We start from the raw sequence: 18,318 nt of genomic DNA, 5'->3' as shown, positions 1-18,318 counted from the left end.
ACCATGTCCAAAGCTTCTTTTCTCTAATTTGGAAGCTGGTGGTTTCATTTTCACTACTGTAATATATAAACACATTCTCACGTTTCAGAAGTTTGGAGCTACTATTTCTAGTTCTAATGAAAGCATAATAATCATGAATGCAATAACCAATCTGACTGCAAGCATTCGGATTTCAGACAAACATCGGTAAGTTAATAGCCCAACGAAAGTAACACAGTTCCAAACTCCTAAAGCCAGCAACGCCTTAGAGTTCACGGACCACAAAAACATACCAAATCATGTATCATCCTTTTAAGCTGAAACATACAAGGCCATGAATATAGCCAGAGATTAGTAGCTGATGTTTCCATCACTTCCCTCGGACTCATCATCTTTCAGATTACCTCTGATCAGCTGTGTCCTCTTCTCTCGTTTTGAGCATGAAGCACCAGACGATGTCTTCCTTTTGATAGAGTGCCTTGGCGCTTCTTCATCACTTTCTTCATCGGATGTCACATACTCTGCCTCGATAAATAACTTATTTGCCAGCTTCGCTAGACCTACTCCATCTCCGCTTCTTGCTCGTGCCATCAGCAAATCCCTGTTATACTGTCGTTGGGCATCATTGGGAAGCATGCCCACCAGCCATTCAAATGGTTCGAAGGCATGCAAGTACAGGATCTCTATCTCTCATTTGAGCTTTCCCTTGTATCCTTCTGTTGACGGTCACAAACATTGAATCCTGAAATTGCTTATTTTTAATCCAAGATGGCTTTTCTTTATGGATCTGAAAAGGAATAGAGAATAGTGTAACATAATTTCTTATTAGCCTTTTAAAAAATGTGTGAGTTACACAAATGAAATGATGGTAAGTTGAAGAACTGATGGATGAATGTATGAAACTAGCTTATCACTATGTTACCGTTTCAATCCAACTTGGCTCATAGGCCAATGAGCCACAGGTTAACCTCAGTATCCTCAGTGCCATAGCACTCAACTCCTTTGCTGTACCATCATGTAATTGCCACCAGGAAACTACATATACGACAAGAGTTAGCTTGTATATCATACTAAAGAAGACTACACTATGAACCTTGACAAACAAATTAAAAAAATGCCTAGATGTTCTGTCCTGCAAGAAAGTTACCTGGGTCAACATCCATCCGTGTACTAATGGCATGAACCATTCCAAAACTCTGTGAATCAGTGCTGTAAAGCTTCAATTGATGCACAATTTTCTCGTGTAGACTCATCTTGGTACATCTTACACGCACACTCAAAAAGTGCATCTCTGAATATTTCTGTATTTTCAATTTCATGTCTGTTTTGATAGTAGCACGAAGGATTCAAATAATAAGCAGATAAGTGCAATGGTTCCATCATGTACAACTTTATTCTAAAATCTATATGGTGCCACACTGGCAAATAGTGCTCTTCCTTGTTTTCAAAGCGGAAGGCAATTTCCTTTTTAGCGTTCAAAAGTTCACCATATATGTATCCCATAGAGGGTCTGCCACTCCCCATCCTCCTCAGAACCTCCACCAGTGGTTCAAAACTATTTATAGCATATAGCACATTATGCCAAAACTCATTGCCCACTACTAAATTATAGAATTTCTTGCCCACTGCTCCCTTTGATCACTTGCTGTCCTCCCATTCTTTAGAAATAAGCATAGTCTTCAACTCAATCCTTTTATCATTAAGGCTCCTCAAGTTCAAGTAGCAAGTGGTGTAATAGGTTATCCCAACATGATATGCCCTATGTCTTCAAGCATCATATCAATGGAACTTGCAGCACACTGAGTCCAAAATATGTTCGGTCTCTTTCGAGGCAGATATGCTCCAGTCTTCTCTATACCAACGTCCCCAATGACTTGCACCACATTTTTCTCTCCAATTTCTTCAATACAAGAATCAATTAGTCGGCAAACAAATGCTTGGTCGTAGCTGCCTGAAGGTAGTTCGATGGAACGAAGGAATGACACACCATGAGAACAATCAACTGCCAAGTTTAACATCCATCTTCCATCATCATCAAGATCTATATAAGCCAGAATAGAGCATCCTTCGGACATCCAGTATTTTTTCAGTGCTTCAATTGAACCATTGATTGCTAAAAGTTGCCTCTGAAGCGGGCCATCAAGCTCATCCAGAGAGCGTACCTGTAAACCAGGGCCACATTGTGCAGTTGCTTCTAACACTAAGTCAAAACTCTCTATACGAACAGTATTAAAAGGAATCCCAGCTTCACTGAACCATGCAACTATACGCTCAATAGCCCTTCTCTTCTTTTCCATCTGTTCTGAATCACGGATAGCTTGTGCATTTTCTCCTTTCTCTATTGTTTGTTCTGTATTTGGCATGGAAAGAGTATCAATTGGCCCTTCACTATCTCGATCGTTGGATCCCAAATGATTATCTTGTGATGTATTTCCATGGTCGTTGTCACCCAGTCTGCGTCATACACTCTTGTCAATCATAGGTTATTTCACTGTAGTACATCAATAATGGCTAGCACAATGAGATTTTCAGTCAACATATTTAGCTCCACAAAAGATGCCTATAAGGCTATAAGTCTCTATACAACTGGTTCTGCCATGTAGTCACCAAAAAAAAAAAAAAAAACTGGCTCTGCCATGTTTGGTTGTAATAAAGAGGACAAAACTTGTTGGCTTCTCCACAGATTTTGTGGTTGTCATTATGCAAGCAACACTGCATCTTACTTTACTTCTGATTTTCTCTGTTTGGTGTAAATAAATTGAGCAAAATAGCAAAAAGGATGCACCAAGAATCAAGTTTAACACTGACCATTCTAGAGTCTAGACTCAGAATTGTCATAATAAATGCAACTACTTTTGGGTACTTTTGTTTAGTTCTTCATAACTGGCCTCAAACCATTGTCAGATAGCCTAAAGTTGGCCATATGTTGAAGCTTGGTCAGCAAAATCACGAAGATACTAAGGACGTATTGACATCAACACATGGATATTGGCAAGGTACTAAGAACAACACTAACCAAATAATAGTTTTGCATCATTCGGTGGTACTTTAAAATTTTAGAGACTATCACGACTACAAAAAGGATTTGTAGCAACACCCCTCTTTTTTTTAGAGGCGGCTCTATATTAAGCCACTCCTACAAATGGTGCCCAAACGAGCCGCCCCTACAAATCCATTTGTAGAGGCTGCTGGTGTTACCAGCCGCCCCTACAAATGGCTTGATTTGTAGAGACGGCTCAATATCCAGTCGTCCCTACAAATAGACGCCGAATAGTAAAAATTAAGCACTAAAATTCAATTTTTTCAAACAACCTCGGATAGAGAAATGACTAAAATAAAAGTTGTATATCTCGAAAAGTTATGAAACTTTGTTGTTTACAACTTTTTTCATTTGAAATCATTTACTGCTTCAAAATGTTGTTTGAAATTTAATTTTGAAAGAACACTTACTTCTCTTTTTAATCTCCGGCCAAAACTTGTAACTAGTTTTTCTCCCTCATACTAACTTCAAATTTGATGATTTTTTTCCTAACATTTTCTAAAATCATGCTCTATTCATTTATTGTGTTCTTAGAGATATTATTTGAGAGAATTATGTATTTGGCACTGAAACAAATCAGTCTTTCGCATTTGGCACTAAAAAATTTGAACTTTCTTATTTGGCACCAAGTTAAAATTTCCTTCCCTAGATAGCACTGCCGTTCATTTCGACCAGACATCTGTTAGTTGACCGTGTTCAACTTGTCAGTTCGTTTCGAGGGAGACCAAAATACCCCTGCCCCTCGGTTACTCGCACGCGCCATGTCACGCAGGCAGAGGCGGAGGAGGGATCGGCCGCGCACACCCCCACGGCCTCACGCGTGCCCTCACGCGGAGGACGCGGGGCGGTCGTGGCCGCCGGTTGCCCACTGGAGGTCTGACGCGGCGCGGTGGCGTCGGGGCAGCCACGCCCTCCGGCAGTGTTGAACAAAGAGTGCTAATTAACAAGCTTTGCAATGATTGAACTGCTAGCTAGTAAATGACAAGACATGAGATGGTACCTCGCGGTTGTAGACCTGAGCCGGGAACCAGAACTTGCCGTTGTCCATGGACAGGTACCACGACATGATGGAATCATCCAGCACGGGGGCGGACGACTTGCCACCGTCGGCCTTGGACCGCATCCAGGACACCACCGGGCAAACGCAGGACAGCGCGGCGAGACACCTCAGGCGCTTGCTGCCGCCGCCGCCCGAGACGGAGCCCGCGGCGCCGGACTTGCTGACGGACGCCGCGACAAGCGGCGAGCTGCGACGCGCGCAGGGCAGCACCAAACACGCGGCGTCGACGTCGTCGTGCCGGTGTCCCTCGTCGTCGTGTCGGTGTACAACGCCGAGATCTCGCCGGCGTCGACGCGCGGCGTCCTGTCCTCTTTGCTTGATGTCAGTATTCTCTATTCTGTGCATGGACGCACAGCTTCTAGTTCTGCCCATGATTTTGAAGCTTTATTATTAGTTTGCATTGATGGATGTGCTCTGCTCGTGGCGTGCAGATCTTTATCAACGTCGGCATCCTTCTCGGCTACGTGTTGAACTACGCGTTCGCTGACCTGCCGGTGCACCTCGGCTAGCGCGTCATGTACGCCGCGGGAGTGCTGCCAGCCTGCCACCGGTGCTCCTCGCCGCGGGGGTGCTGGCCATGCCAGAGTCACCACGGTGGCTCGCGATGCCAGCCTGCCACGGTGGCTGTCGCGCACCTCGGACACCCCGGCCGAGGCTGACCTCCGCCTGGAGGAGATCAAGCGTGCCGTCAGAGTCACCGTCGTGCCACGATCCAGAGACGACAGTGGCACATGGACGGAGCTGCTCATCCGACCACCGGCATTCGTGCGACGAATCCTCATCTGCGTCGTCGGGCTGCAGTTCTTCCAAGAAGCGTCGGGCATCGAGGTGTCGTGCTGTACAGCCCGCTGGTGTTCAAGCGCGTCGTCATGCATGTCTTCGTCGGACCGGGCCGTCCTGGGCGCCACGGTCGCCGTCGGAGCGGTCAAGACGCTCTCCATCCTCGTGGCCACGTCCCTCTCCGACCGCCTCGGCTGGCGCCCGCTACTGCTTGCCAGCACCGGCGGTGTGGCCGTGGCGATGGCGTCCCTGGCCGCGTCGCTCCGTCTCGGCGCGACATCGGCGTGCCTCGCGTCCATGCTGGCCTTCGTCGTGGCGTTCTCTGTCGGGTTCGGGCCGCTGGTTCCTGCGTACGGCGCAGAGGTCCTGCCGCGGTGGCTGCGCGCGCAGGGCACGAGCGTGGGCACGGCGGTCGGGCGGCTGGTGTGCGCGGCGGTGAGCATGACGTTCATTTCGCTCGCCGGTGCCATCACCATGCCTGGGTGCTTCTTGCTGTATGCCGGCGTGGTGGCGGCTGCGTTTGTGTTTGTGTACACGCGGCTCCCGGAGATGCAGGGACGTTGGTACGGGGTCTATGCGGCGGGTCGCCAGGGCGATGGCACGGGGCTGCGCAAGAGCTCCGGCAATATCGTCCATACGAAAATACTTGAACTTCCCTATTTGGCACCATGGATTTCTGCTGCAAACAAGGGTATTCATGTCTTTTTACCAGTTACTTGACACCGTTACTGTCCTAAATGGACGGCAGTGCTATTTACGAAACGAAATTTCAACTTGATGCCAGATAAGAAAGTTCAATTTTTTGAGTGCCAAATACAAAACACTGATTTGTTTCAGTGCCAAATAAATAATTCTCTCATATTATTTTGTCCATCTTTTCATGTGACTGTGTTTTATCTATTTGAATTTCAAAAAATAACAACTTTAAACGTCATTTTGAAACATTAAATGATTTTAGCTGAAAAAGTCATGTACATAAAAGTTATAAAACTCATCAAGATCTATAACTTTTATTTTGATTGTTTCTTAATCCGACAAAGTGATAGTAACATTGTTCACAAAATTTACATATCTATCTTGATATGTAAAATTTATGAATAATGTTACTACCACTATGTCAGATGATCAAATGATCAAAATAAAAGTTATAGATCTCGAAAAGTTTTAGAACTTTGTAGTTGTCAACTTTTTTATTTGAATTCATTTTGTCAAGGACAACTACGTTTGAATTTCTTAATTTTGAATTTCAAAATTTTCAAACGACCTCGGATGGAGAAATTACCAAAATGAAAGTTGTAGATCTCAAAAAGTTATGAAACTTTGTAGTTCTCGTAAAGAAAAGCTATGTTTGAATTTCCAAAAAATTTAAAATTTGAATTTTTTAAACGACCTCGGATGGACAAACAGCAAAAACGAAAGTGGTAGATCTCGAAAAGTTATGAAACCTTGTAGTTGACAACTTTTTGATTTAAAATCATCTTGTCAAGGAAAACTACGTTTGAATTTTTTAAATTTAAAATTCAAATATTGTAAACGACCTCGGATGGAGAAACTACCAAAATTAAAGTTGTAGATCTCGAAAAGTTATAAAACTTTATAGTTGACAATTTTTTCAATTGAATTCGTTTAGGACCTCAAACAATCAATTTATAGTCGGTTTAGGATAACATATGGAGAACTAAAATGGATTATAGATATAAGTGAGTATAAGATGCGGTGGTAGAGAAGGGTACGTGCGAGGGGGAGGTCGTGGGTTTGAATGCCGGCTGACGTGAAGTCTTCAAAAATCGCGCAAAAAATGCCACGCCTAGGGAGCGGTTGTGTGGCTGACCAGTAGAGGTCTCCCTGGATTAAAAAAAATTGGCTTCTTTTTTAGTAATTTATTTAGTGATTTCTAGAAATTAATTTATAGAAACGGCTCGATATCCCGCCGTCACTGCATATCATCAGCGCGCACACACACACAACCCTCCTCCATGACCCGCCCTGCCTCGATCACATAGCATAACTCTGAATACTCCAAGCGGCAACGGTGTCACTGGAACCCTCGGATGCATAAAAATCCTAAAATTCCTGGACAGCTGGGCCGTCCGCTGCAGTCCATAGGACAAACTAAACTAACAAGCAGTGCGGACAAATTAACCCACCCAAATCCGCACCCGAAACTGAAATTATTTCGCACAGGAGAAATGGGGAAAAGGTAAAATCTCTTCGGTGGCGTTTGGATGGAGCCTGGGTTAGGGAATAGGAAATACGCTGGGTTGAGAAGAGAAGGAAACGGATAGGGATACTAGCACCTGTAGCCATACCCATGTGTTTGTTTCTCTTTGGTTTGGGTTAGAGATATGTGGTGGGACCTACTCCACAAGCCTTCCTTCCATCAGCACCTTCTCGTCCTTTCGTCTGCATTCTTCCCTCTGCTAGCCTCAGCCAACTCCGATCTCACACGGCAGGCCACGCAAGTGAGCAGCAAGGTCCCGCCGGGCTAGCTGTAGCGGAGAACGCCCAACGCGTGCGCGTCGAAGAAACGCGCAGCCTAGCTCGGTCGCCAGTACGAGACGACGCCGGCTCCAGCGGCCTACGCGGCGAAGCGACGCGGGCTCCGGCGGCCTGCGCGGCAAAGCGACGTGCATCCCCATTCCAAAAATCCAAACAATGGATAGGATATTTTCCTCCCCTCATTTCCCTGTCCCACCCCACATTTCCCAGTATCCAAACGGCACCTTTTAAGTAATCCATGTAAAGAGCGAGCAAAGAGGACCTGGCAGAAGAAGCGGCCGCGCCCATTTCCAGCTTCACCGCAGCGGAGAAACCAGGCCTGCAGATGAAGGGGTCGAGAGGATAAGGACTGAAGAATGGCCTTGGGGACGTGAAATGCGGAGCTGGTGGCGCGTGGCAGCGGTGTGGGAGGGAGGGTGGCCGGGGTCGGAGGGAAGGGTCCTTGTTTTCCCGCCGTTTCGGCAATGATTTCCCGCCGCTGCCGCTGGTGGGGGACAGCGGAAGGGACAGCAGATGTGTTGCCTGATTGGACCCTTGGATGGGATGGGCTGGGAGTGGTTTATCTTTTTGACTCCGTTATATAATTAACTTTTATGATAGTCCGATTTCCCCTTTAGAAAACCGCATTTTTAACCCCTTTTAGTTTTAAATTTTTATATAAAATCATTTGTTTGTATACTCTGTGGTTTTTTCTAAACTGTAAAAAACCATCACGTCAGCTGTGTCACGCCAACTACAAGAGTGTACGGTAGATCGGACTTCGTGGTTCAGGGGTAATTCGGACTACAATCTTTTTAAAAAATATATTACATGATTTTTTCTTGAAAATATTTTTACGATTTAAAATCCCAAATCTAGTTTAATATAAGAAAAATCATAGAAAAATTGTTTTAGCTTAGAAATTATCAAAGTACTTTCATTTTTTTTTCAAAAATCATATATATCACTGTACCACAACTCATCTTTAACTTCTCCTTATATGTTGGTATATAGGCTGTTTCAACGAGTTACGGTCAGTCGTTACATATCTGTACTGACTGTTGATATTGTTGATAGTGGTGCTAATAAATATCTTATGGTGGCTAGTTTGAGTTTTTTAAATATTTTATGAATTCCTTTTAATGTTTATTTGCTAGCAGATACTCTCGTTATTTATAACAATTAGTTGATGCTAACCAGCCAAACTCGTAGAAAGCTAAGTGTCGATGCGGGACCCATAAGGTTCCCCACGGAGAAGAGAGAAGAAGACCTAGTCCAACTAGGATTCCCTACATGTAATCCTACTAGGACTGGTTACACGTAATCCTACTATGATCTCTACTTTGTAACTGACTAGGACTCCCGCCTCTCCTGGACTATATAAAGGAGGGCAGGAGTCCCTAGATCGGCACCTAACACACACATGAGACACACATAACCGACAGAACTCACAACCACAACATACCTCGCAACACAACAAATAGCGCAGGGCGCAATATACTATCCACACCAGACTGGACGTAGGGCGCCGTGACTTTCCGGCGTGCCGAACCAGTATAAATCGTTGTCTCCCTGCGTTTACCATCGAGTTCCTGCAAAACGCCGATACCCCTCCGAACAAATCACCGTCCCGGATACCCCGTGACGGGTTGCCGGTGGTAAAACATCGACAGCTGGCGCGCCAGGTAGGGGTTCTCGACGCTTTGCGTTCGAGAGCTCGGTGGACCTCAGATCAAAATTCGCCGCGGTTCTCGTCGGCCCTTGTCAACAAGACGCTGCAATTCCCGTCAACCACGATCAACAACTCGCTACGGATCTCTGCGCACGGCCAAGGTGTCCTGATTCAACAAGCAAGCAAGTGAAGCCGCACGTTCAAATTTGCAGAAGACTCAAGGCACCAGTCAGGAGTCAGTCAACTACTCGGCCACGACGAAGAGTCCGACATCACCACATGTTGGATCAGCTAGCATCAACTTCGGCAAGGAGTACGTCCCAGCGTTATCAACTCGGATACGGAGCTGGATCGGAGGACAACTGGGATTTATCCGAGAACATCCGAGTTCAACTCCAAGAACGCGACATCCGAAATCAACTCTATATATCCGGAGACATCTGACTACATCAAGACATCCCACAGCGCCACAACAACAAACAAATACAAGGAAGGCGTATGTGTATATATACGTACAAGCAAGACCAGAAGCCATCCAAATTGATTACTGGACACATACAAGACTACAAGATGGATATGTGAACTAGTACACATACACAGACAAAGATCAACTTTCATCCGGCACCCGCGACAACTCCATCACACATGTCAAGCTGGATGGATGCACCGTACGCACACTGTCGGCAACGACCACGACAAAGGCTTCAGAGAACACGACGACAGGTTCCGAGTTGTTCCGAGTACTCGACATACCGGCCACTCAACTGGTTTACCCCATCAACAAACGACGCGGCCACGAACCAAGCTAAGTTACGTCTCATTTTTTATATATTTTAGATATTATTCATATATGTCTCTGGGAAGACACAAAAATCATCATGCGAGCAAACATAGTGCTCTAAAGTCAAATCATCATGCGAGCAAACATAGTGCTCAAGATACAAAAAAATCATCATGCGAGCAAACGTAGTGCTCTAGGTCTTCTCTTAACGGTCGCCGAATTCCTCAGGTAGAACACGCCTTAATCCGTGAAGCTTGTCTACTCACATGGACGGTCACGAACCGAGTGCCAGGCTCACATGGTCACGTCATGAACCTCTGAACCATACGCCAGAGATTCAAGTGCTTAAACGTAACAGGACACTACCTGAGGAATTTGCATGGCCTAGCAAGAGCAAGACGCAAAAAGTTTATATGCATTTCATAATGCCAGGGCCCGCCCCTGATTGATTATTCAAATATGGGACATGCTCCCCACTTTATATCCAGAATGTCATTTACAACATATTTTTATGTTTAACATGCAGGGGAGCTACATCGGTACCATGAGATCAGGAAAACACGCTCCTGAGAGCTAGTCCAGAAACAACCCGGATTGATCAAAAAAGAACCCCGACAAGGTGCAGCAAGAACCAAGACAAGCGTTCAGAAAGAACCTGGACGAAGCGCAAACAACCCCGAAGAGGTGCTGCAAAGATCAAGTCAAGATCAGAAAGAACCCGGATTGATCAAAAAAGAACCCCGACAAGGTGCGGCAAGAACCGAGACAAAATCAGAAAGAACCCGGATTGATAAAAAAAAGAACCCCGACAAGGTGCGGCAAGAACCAAGACAAGATCAGAAAGAACCCGGATTGATCAAAAAAGAACCCCGACAAGGTGCGGCAAGAACCAAGACAAGATCAGAAAGAATCCGGATTGATCAAAAAAGAACCCCGACAAGATGTGGCAAGAACCAAGACAAGATCAGAAAGAACCCGGATTGATCAAAAAAGAACCCCGACAAGGTGCGGCAAGAACCAAGACAAGATCAGAAAGAACCCGGATTGAAGAAAAACAACCCAGATAAGTTGGGAACAGAAATCAAGACAAAAAAGAACTTGGATTTATCAGAAAACAACTCGGATGAGGTACATACAAGTTCAAAAAGAACCTGGACGAAGTGCAAACAACCTAGAAGAGGTACATCAAGAACCAGAGAAGTCTAGAAATGACCTGGATAAATAAAAAACTAAGCTCGAGGGCTCGGCATTCGCTTCAACTACGCCTGGGGGCTCGAATTCAAGGATGAAAGACCAAGAATACAAGTACTCAAGACTACAACAACGACAACACATCAAGACCTATTCTAAAGAAAAGTACTCGGAGAAGGCTCGGGGGCTACGGGATACATAACCCTAGAAATTTTTGAAGACAAGAATCCGGACCCTCCAACTTTCGCAAAGCAAAAGCAAGAGGCTCGGGGGCTACACTCAGTGAGTGCAATTTTTACGAAAAATTGCACCCACCGAAAAAAGAACTCGGAGCAACCAAGAAGACTAAAGGGACCCTCTGGCTTCTTGTCCCAACAAGCAAGAGGCTCGGGGGCTACACTCACTGAGTGCACTTTTGTCCAAAAGTGCACATCAGCCGAAGAAAAGACAAAGAAGACCATCTCAAGATCTCGCTTCAAGAAAGAACCCGGAACAAGTCTACAACAACCCGACCCTTGAAGCTCGATCATGAAATGCTCGGGGGCTTGTCGATGCGGGACCCATAAGGTTCCCCACGGAGAAGAGAGAAGAAGACCTAGTCCAACTAGGATTCCCTACATGTAATCCTACTAGGACTAGTTACACGTAATCCTACTAGGATCTCTACTTTATAACCGACTAGTACTCCCGCCTCTCTTGGACTATATAAAGGAGGGCAGGAGTCCCTAGATCGGCACCTAACACACACATGAGACACACATAACCGACAGAACTCACAACCACAACATACCTCGCAACACAACAAATAGCGCAGGGCGCAATATACTATCCACACCAGACTGGACGTAGGGCGCCATGACTTTCCGGCGTGCCGAACCAGTATAAATCGTTGTCTCCCTGCGTTTACCATCGAGTTCCTGCAAAACGCCGATACCCCTCCGAACAAATCACCGTCCCGGGTACCCCGTGACGGGTTGCCGGTGGTAAAACATCGACACTAAGTGACACAGACTATTCTCGCTATTAGATACTCTCGTTATCTATTATATTTTAGGCTTTTTCCTAAAATTTGTTTTGTATTGCTAGTTTTCTAGAGTGGTATCTATAAGTCATGTCATCCATACTTTGATGACAAACAATGCATGCTTCCTATACATGGCCATACATAGAGTCAAGTAACACTAACATGATCAGGCGACACTTGTTTTATACTAAGGTAATTATAATAGATACAATTGCATCCACTAGCAATTAAAAAAACCAAAACAAGTCCATGGAAGACTCAAATAGTTCCAATTTAGGCACCATACGATGAGCATGATTTTAGAAAAACTATGAAACTCACGTTTACACTGTATGATACTACTCTAATTCCATGCGAAAAAATCAGATTAGAGCATCCACTAAGGAGCAAGGAAACCCATGCTATGAAGGATCCTATTATACTAAACAAGACTAAGATTATAGCACTATGGTTTAACTAGAGATCAAGGCAACTGCAAGAAGTAAGTTGCACTCTCAGATGATGTACTAGAGTAAGTAGAAATATAATATACTGACTTGAAATGACTTACAAAGGGAAAGATATAAGAGCTATACTAGACTCCTGAACACTGCTCCCGAAACCCAAGCAAGGCTTGACTCAACTCTAACTCCCAACTAAGCCAACCTAAACTAAAAAGAGAGTAACTAGAGCGATGTTTGGAGAGTGGTGCCAACACCTCTATTTTTAGCTAAAGGAGAGGCGGTTTGCCTACCAGGTGGGGTTGAGTGACCCCCCTAAAGGGGTTGTCCGACCATGGGATACACCGCCTCATATCCTACGTGTCTCAGTGCTTCTTCCAAAGCGGTTGACATGTATCTAAGGTAGTTTCTCAGATAATTTGTGATTTATTGCATGGATGGTGGGCCCTTTATTTCATGGGATGCTTCATGATAGCCCTACGGATCAAACCGTTATTGGATTAACACATGAGATTGCACCATTTGTGTGTCTTTCACTTTACCGATTTGTTGATGGTTGGATTCATCATGTAATGACCATCAAAAGTGTCGATTTTATCTTCACCAAGTCCATCTTTGCATTCTATGGACTATTGTACCATCTATACTAGCAATCATTGTTAGTCCAAATGGTTATGCTGCCCGTCAACAACCAAAATCACTAAAACCTTGATAGGATCCGTATTTCTTACAAGTTCGAATAAAACTAGCGGTGAGAATGCCATTGGTGAAAACCATTTTGACAATGGCATAAGTCAATGTAGTGTAACTTTGACAAGTTTATAGAAAAATATATTAATAGGTACAGTATCAAAAAAGTATATTTAATAGTGTATATAATAAATCTAGTTTCGACGTTGTAGATGTTTGTGCATTTTCTATAAACTTGATCAAAACCAGATAATTAAGTTTGATTTATGACAAAGCTAAAACAACTTTCCTTTTGGAACAAAGGGAGATGAAATTAAATAAATCCTATAGATAGCAAATTAAATTTGATGGAGTCTCCTTCTACCAGCATATATAATAATATATAATAACAAATAAGATGCCCGTTTATTTTTTGCATAACGAAATCCATTCTTTAATCTGATTGGTAGAACAAACATTACCCCAGATCTTGATATCACTGTCGGTTCAAAAAACCCCTTCACTGCCGGATTTTAAACCGACAGTGATGGGGGTTTGACATCACTGCCGATTCTGATAAACCGACACTGATGTGAACCGACAGTGATGTGGTTTCTAGGAAAGCCAAAAAATTCATTGAAAAAATAGGGATTTTTTTAATACCGGGAGAGGCCCCAGACATCCACACACGGTCGCGCGTCGCAAGTCACAAGTCACGCGATTTTTCGCGTGCTTCGCGGACACCGGTGCTCGAATGCCTGATCTCGTGCTTCGCGTCTTCGGCCCATAACCACTCCACCTGCAAGCTGTTTGTGTCCAAATGAGGTTTTCGTCCTAGCCATTTTATGTTCATCTTATTTAGAAATGAGTATTTTGGACCCTAAACGAATTTAAATGAAAAAGTTGTCAACTACAAACTTTTATAACTTTTTGAGATCTACAACTTTAATTTTGGTAGTTTCTCCATCCGAGGTCGTTTATAAAATTTGAATTTCAAATTTGAGAAATTCAAACGTAGTTTTCCATGAAAAGATGATTTCAAATAAAAAAGTTATCAACTACAAAGTTTCATAACTTTTTGAAGTCTACAACTTTCGTTTTCGCTGTTTGTCCATCCAAAGTAATTTAAAAAATTCAAATTTCAATTTTTTTTGAAATTCGAACGTAGTTTTCCTTGAGAAGATGATTTCAAATCAAAAAGTTGTCAACTACAAAGTTTCATAATTTTTTGGGATCTACAACTTTTATTTTGGCAGTTTTTCCAACCGAGGTCGTTTATAAAATTTAAATTTCAAATTTTAGAAATTTAAAAGTAATTTTCTTAACAACATGATTTCAAATAAAAAAAGTTGTCAACTACGTAGTTTCATAACTTTTTGAGATCTACAACTTTTATTTTGGTCATTTGATCATTTATTTATCTGACATAGTGGTAGTAACATTATTCATAAATGTTAAATATCCCTCTTATTGATTATGAAACTATAAGAGAGATATGTAAATTTCATGAACAATATTACTACCACTTTATCGGATGAATAAATGACTAAAATAAAAATTGTAGATCTTGATAAGTTCTACCACTTTTATGTTCATGACTTTTTCAGCTGAAATCATTTAGTGTTCCAAAATGACATTTGAAGTTGTCATTTTTTAAATTCAAAATTCAAATAGATAAACACAGTCACATGAAAAGATGCATAAAATAATAGCGGTAAGAACATAATAAATTGATAGAGCATGATTTTAGAAATTTTGAGGAAAAAAACATCAAATTTGAAGCTAGTATGAGAAAGAAAGACTAGTTACAAGTTTTAGCCAGAGATTAAAAAGAGAAACCAGAGTTATTCAATAATTTCAAAATTTAATTTCAAACAATATTTTTAAGTAGTAAATGATTTCAAATGAAAAAATTTTCAACTACAAAGTTGCATAACTTTTTGAGATCTACAACTTTTGGTTGGGGTGTTTCTTCATCCAAGGCCGTTTGAAAAATTCAAATTTTAAAGTTTAGAAATCAAACGTAATTTTCGTTACATAGATTATTTTAAATAAAAATATTTAGACCTCCAAACGATCTTAAATTAAAAAAGTTTGAACTACAAAGTTGTAGATCTCGTCGAGTGCTACAACTTTGATATAAAGTTCGTCTTCATCAGACATCATATGAGAAACTTATGATGTTTTCTTGTAGCATATCACTGTCGGTTCGCCTCGAATCGATAGTGATAGTATCAGTGTCGGTTTTTGGCTAAAATCGGTAGTGATGACCCAATATCACTGTCGGTTCTTGGCTAAAACCGATAGTGATATGAACCGACAGTGAATACCCGAATATCAGTGTCAGTTGGTTCTATTACTGTCGGTTTTAGCAAAAAACCGACAGTGATGAGCTATCACTGTCGGTTTTTTAAAGTCCGACTATGATGAGACCGACAGTGATGGTGAGACAGCCTACAGCCCCTCGCCTTTCTAGACTGCATCTATAAATATGGTTACTTGCCAAGCTGATGCACTCGGACTACCTTATTGTATCTCGATTATTATAAGAGCGTCCGCAGTGTGGGTGTTTTAGCCGGTTCGATCTCATAAATGCCACCATAACACCGAGTCCTATACACTGCGTGCTTGATTCGATAAAGACATCACTCCTATGCAGCGAACCCGGTTCTATTCTCTTCTCTCTCCCCAGCGTGTTAGAAATGAGACTGAGGATAGAGAGAGGATCAGCATGTGGTAATAAATGCTGGGGCCAGCTATAAATTGACACCCGGTTCTACACATTGGAGGTTGAATACTAGTAGCCATCACATCACCGTGGGACCCACCGAACGACCCAACCCTGCGCCTATACATTGAGGACGCTCTAACCTCCGATCGATCCGCTAGAAGATGAGCGGCGAGTATCCACCGCCGGCGAGGGCATGGACCACCGGCCTGTGTCTGCTTTAGCGACTGCAAGAGCTGTGAGTCGCCATTCTTCTTCTGGAGGATCAGCATGACGTGATGTACCATGGTTATTGCAAGCACTGCATAACTCCTACTATTGATGGAGAGTAAGACCAATGGCATGGTCATTCTATATCATCTCTTCTATGTGCTTTTGTTGGAGATGATCCAAAACTGGCTATGTATTTGAACTATTGTGATGTTGTTTCAAAACTATGTTGCTTCCGCTACTTCTAAATTGAGTTGTAATAACACTGTTGAAACTCCGATGTATGAGAACTATTTATGAACATGTTGTAACATGTGACTGGTTGTGTTGACTCATGTACGATCTTGGTTTGTATGTTGGTTTGTTTGAGATCCCTCATGATTTCATCGGACTACCGGGTTTATATGGGTTCAAATATGATGGTTTGATCGCTTCGGTGATTGCTATTGTACTTGTGCTCTTATAAATTGGACGGTTCTGTTATAGAGGCCAGCGGAGTGGAGAGGTCAGACGGCGGCGGGAGCCATTGCCAACTCTCCCTCCGTCCTGACAATGAAGTCCAGGTCCCTGAAGCGCATATGCGCACCCAGGACCCAGCTGAGGTTGTGACTAGCCATCCGAGTCCTGGTGTGGATGTCGAGACACGCAAAAGTCCCCTACCTAGCGCGCCAACTGTCGTTGTTTCGAGTTGCCACCAACAAGTAAATTTCTAATATTATGCGTCTAGCCTAGATGGTGTACTAAGAGGACACAAGGATTATACTAGTTTGGGCAGAATGTCCCTACATCCAGTTCATTGCTGCTGCTCATGTTACTAGCACTGAAAGTTCGTAGTAGGGGTTACAAACAGTCGAGAGAGGGACATGTCCCAAGTCTCTGGTGATAGGAGCGATCGGGCGCCGAGGGCTTGGTCGCTGCTCCATTGTGTGTTCAGGGTTCGATGAGTTGATCGGATTCGAGTCGAGTTTGGTCTCGAGACGAGTCCGGATGTGATGTGTTACGATGCCCCTTATGGGAAGCCCTGGTTTCCCTTTTATAGGCCAAGGGAAAGCACGGGTTACAGTGAAGAAAGAGAAGAGAACGAGAGGAAGAAGTCCTTCAGGATCGCCGGGTCCTTCTCCTCCTTTATGTGGGTCCAGCCGACCCTATAGATGTCAACAGGGACAACTTCTCGTCATGGCCCTGTCCATCACTGGCGCCACGTGCAGGCGTCGTCTACCGGTCATGGAGCCCCACTCCGTCCTGGCGGACGTCGTGGTGAACGGACGTGCCGGTCAATGTTTGTACGGGGGTTAGGCAGAACATCATCGGTACGCCCGATGATGTTCCTGACCTGAACCCCCAGGTATGGCCCATCATGGGTCATAGGCTACATTGAGGCGTGCCAGTCACTTCCCTGGCATTAGAGCTTTGACCTAGGCCCATACGCTTGGACCTGGAGTGGTTGGTGGCGGTATGGGTCTTCGTCGGGCAAGAAGGAGCCTCCAACCTCGAGGTCGGGCGAGACGGAGTTCCTTCCCAGAGGCCAGGCGAGGTGGAGCGCAAACCCAAGGGCCAGGCAAGGTGGAGCCTGCGACCTTGCTATCGGGTGAGACGGAGCCCGCCCCCAGAGGTCGGGCGAGGCGGAGCGTGGACCCAAGGATAGGGTGAGGCGGAGCGCGGACCCTAAGGGTCGGGCGAGGCGGAGCATGGACCCAAGGGTCGGGCGAGGCGGAGTGCGGACCCAAGGGTCGAGCGAGGCAGAGCGCGGACCCTAAGGGTCGGGCGTGGCGGAGAGCGGACTCAAGGGTCAGGCGAGGCGGCGCTTGGACCCGAGGGTCGGGCAAGGCGGAGCCGGCCCTCAGAGGTCGGGCGAGGCAGAGCTTGCATACCTGGGGGTCGTCAAAAGCCGCAGTCGCGCTCTTGACCGCTCGGATAAATTAACGTTGATGGTTATTAGCTCCTCTTCTTCGGGTACCCTAGTATTGGTCCCCGACAGCACCATTTGTGTGTGTTTTGTGTGGCTTGTGCCATGTTGATATGATCTTTCACTTTACTGATTTGTTGATGGTTGGATTTATCATGTAATGGCCATCAAAAGTGTCGATTTTATCTTCACCAAGTCCATCTTTGCATTCTATGGACTATTGTACCTTCTATACTGGCAATCATTGTTAGTCCAAATGGTTATGCTGCCAGTCAACAACCAAAATCACTAAAACCTTGATAGGATCCGTATTTCTTATAAGTTTGAATAAAACCAGCGGTGAGAATGCCAATGGCATAA

At 44.2% G+C, this 18,318-nt stretch overlaps 1 pseudogene; it reads right to left on the bottom strand.

Moving 5' to 3' along the window:
• Positions 1-152: 152 nt before the first annotated feature.
• LOC136539231 (uncharacterized) lies at positions 153-7,882 on the bottom strand (annotated as a pseudogene).
• Positions 7,883-18,318: the final 10,436 nt, after the last annotated feature.

This window comes from Miscanthus floridulus, chromosome 2 (genome assembly GCF_019320115.1).
Source record: "Miscanthus floridulus cultivar M001 chromosome 2, ASM1932011v1, whole genome shotgun sequence".
In the NCBI taxonomy this organism is placed as follows: domain Eukaryota; kingdom Viridiplantae; phylum Streptophyta; class Magnoliopsida; order Poales; family Poaceae; genus Miscanthus; species Miscanthus floridulus.
The sequence above is the reverse complement of the archived record's forward strand: the minus strand, read 5'-3'. Positions and strand labels throughout refer to the sequence as shown.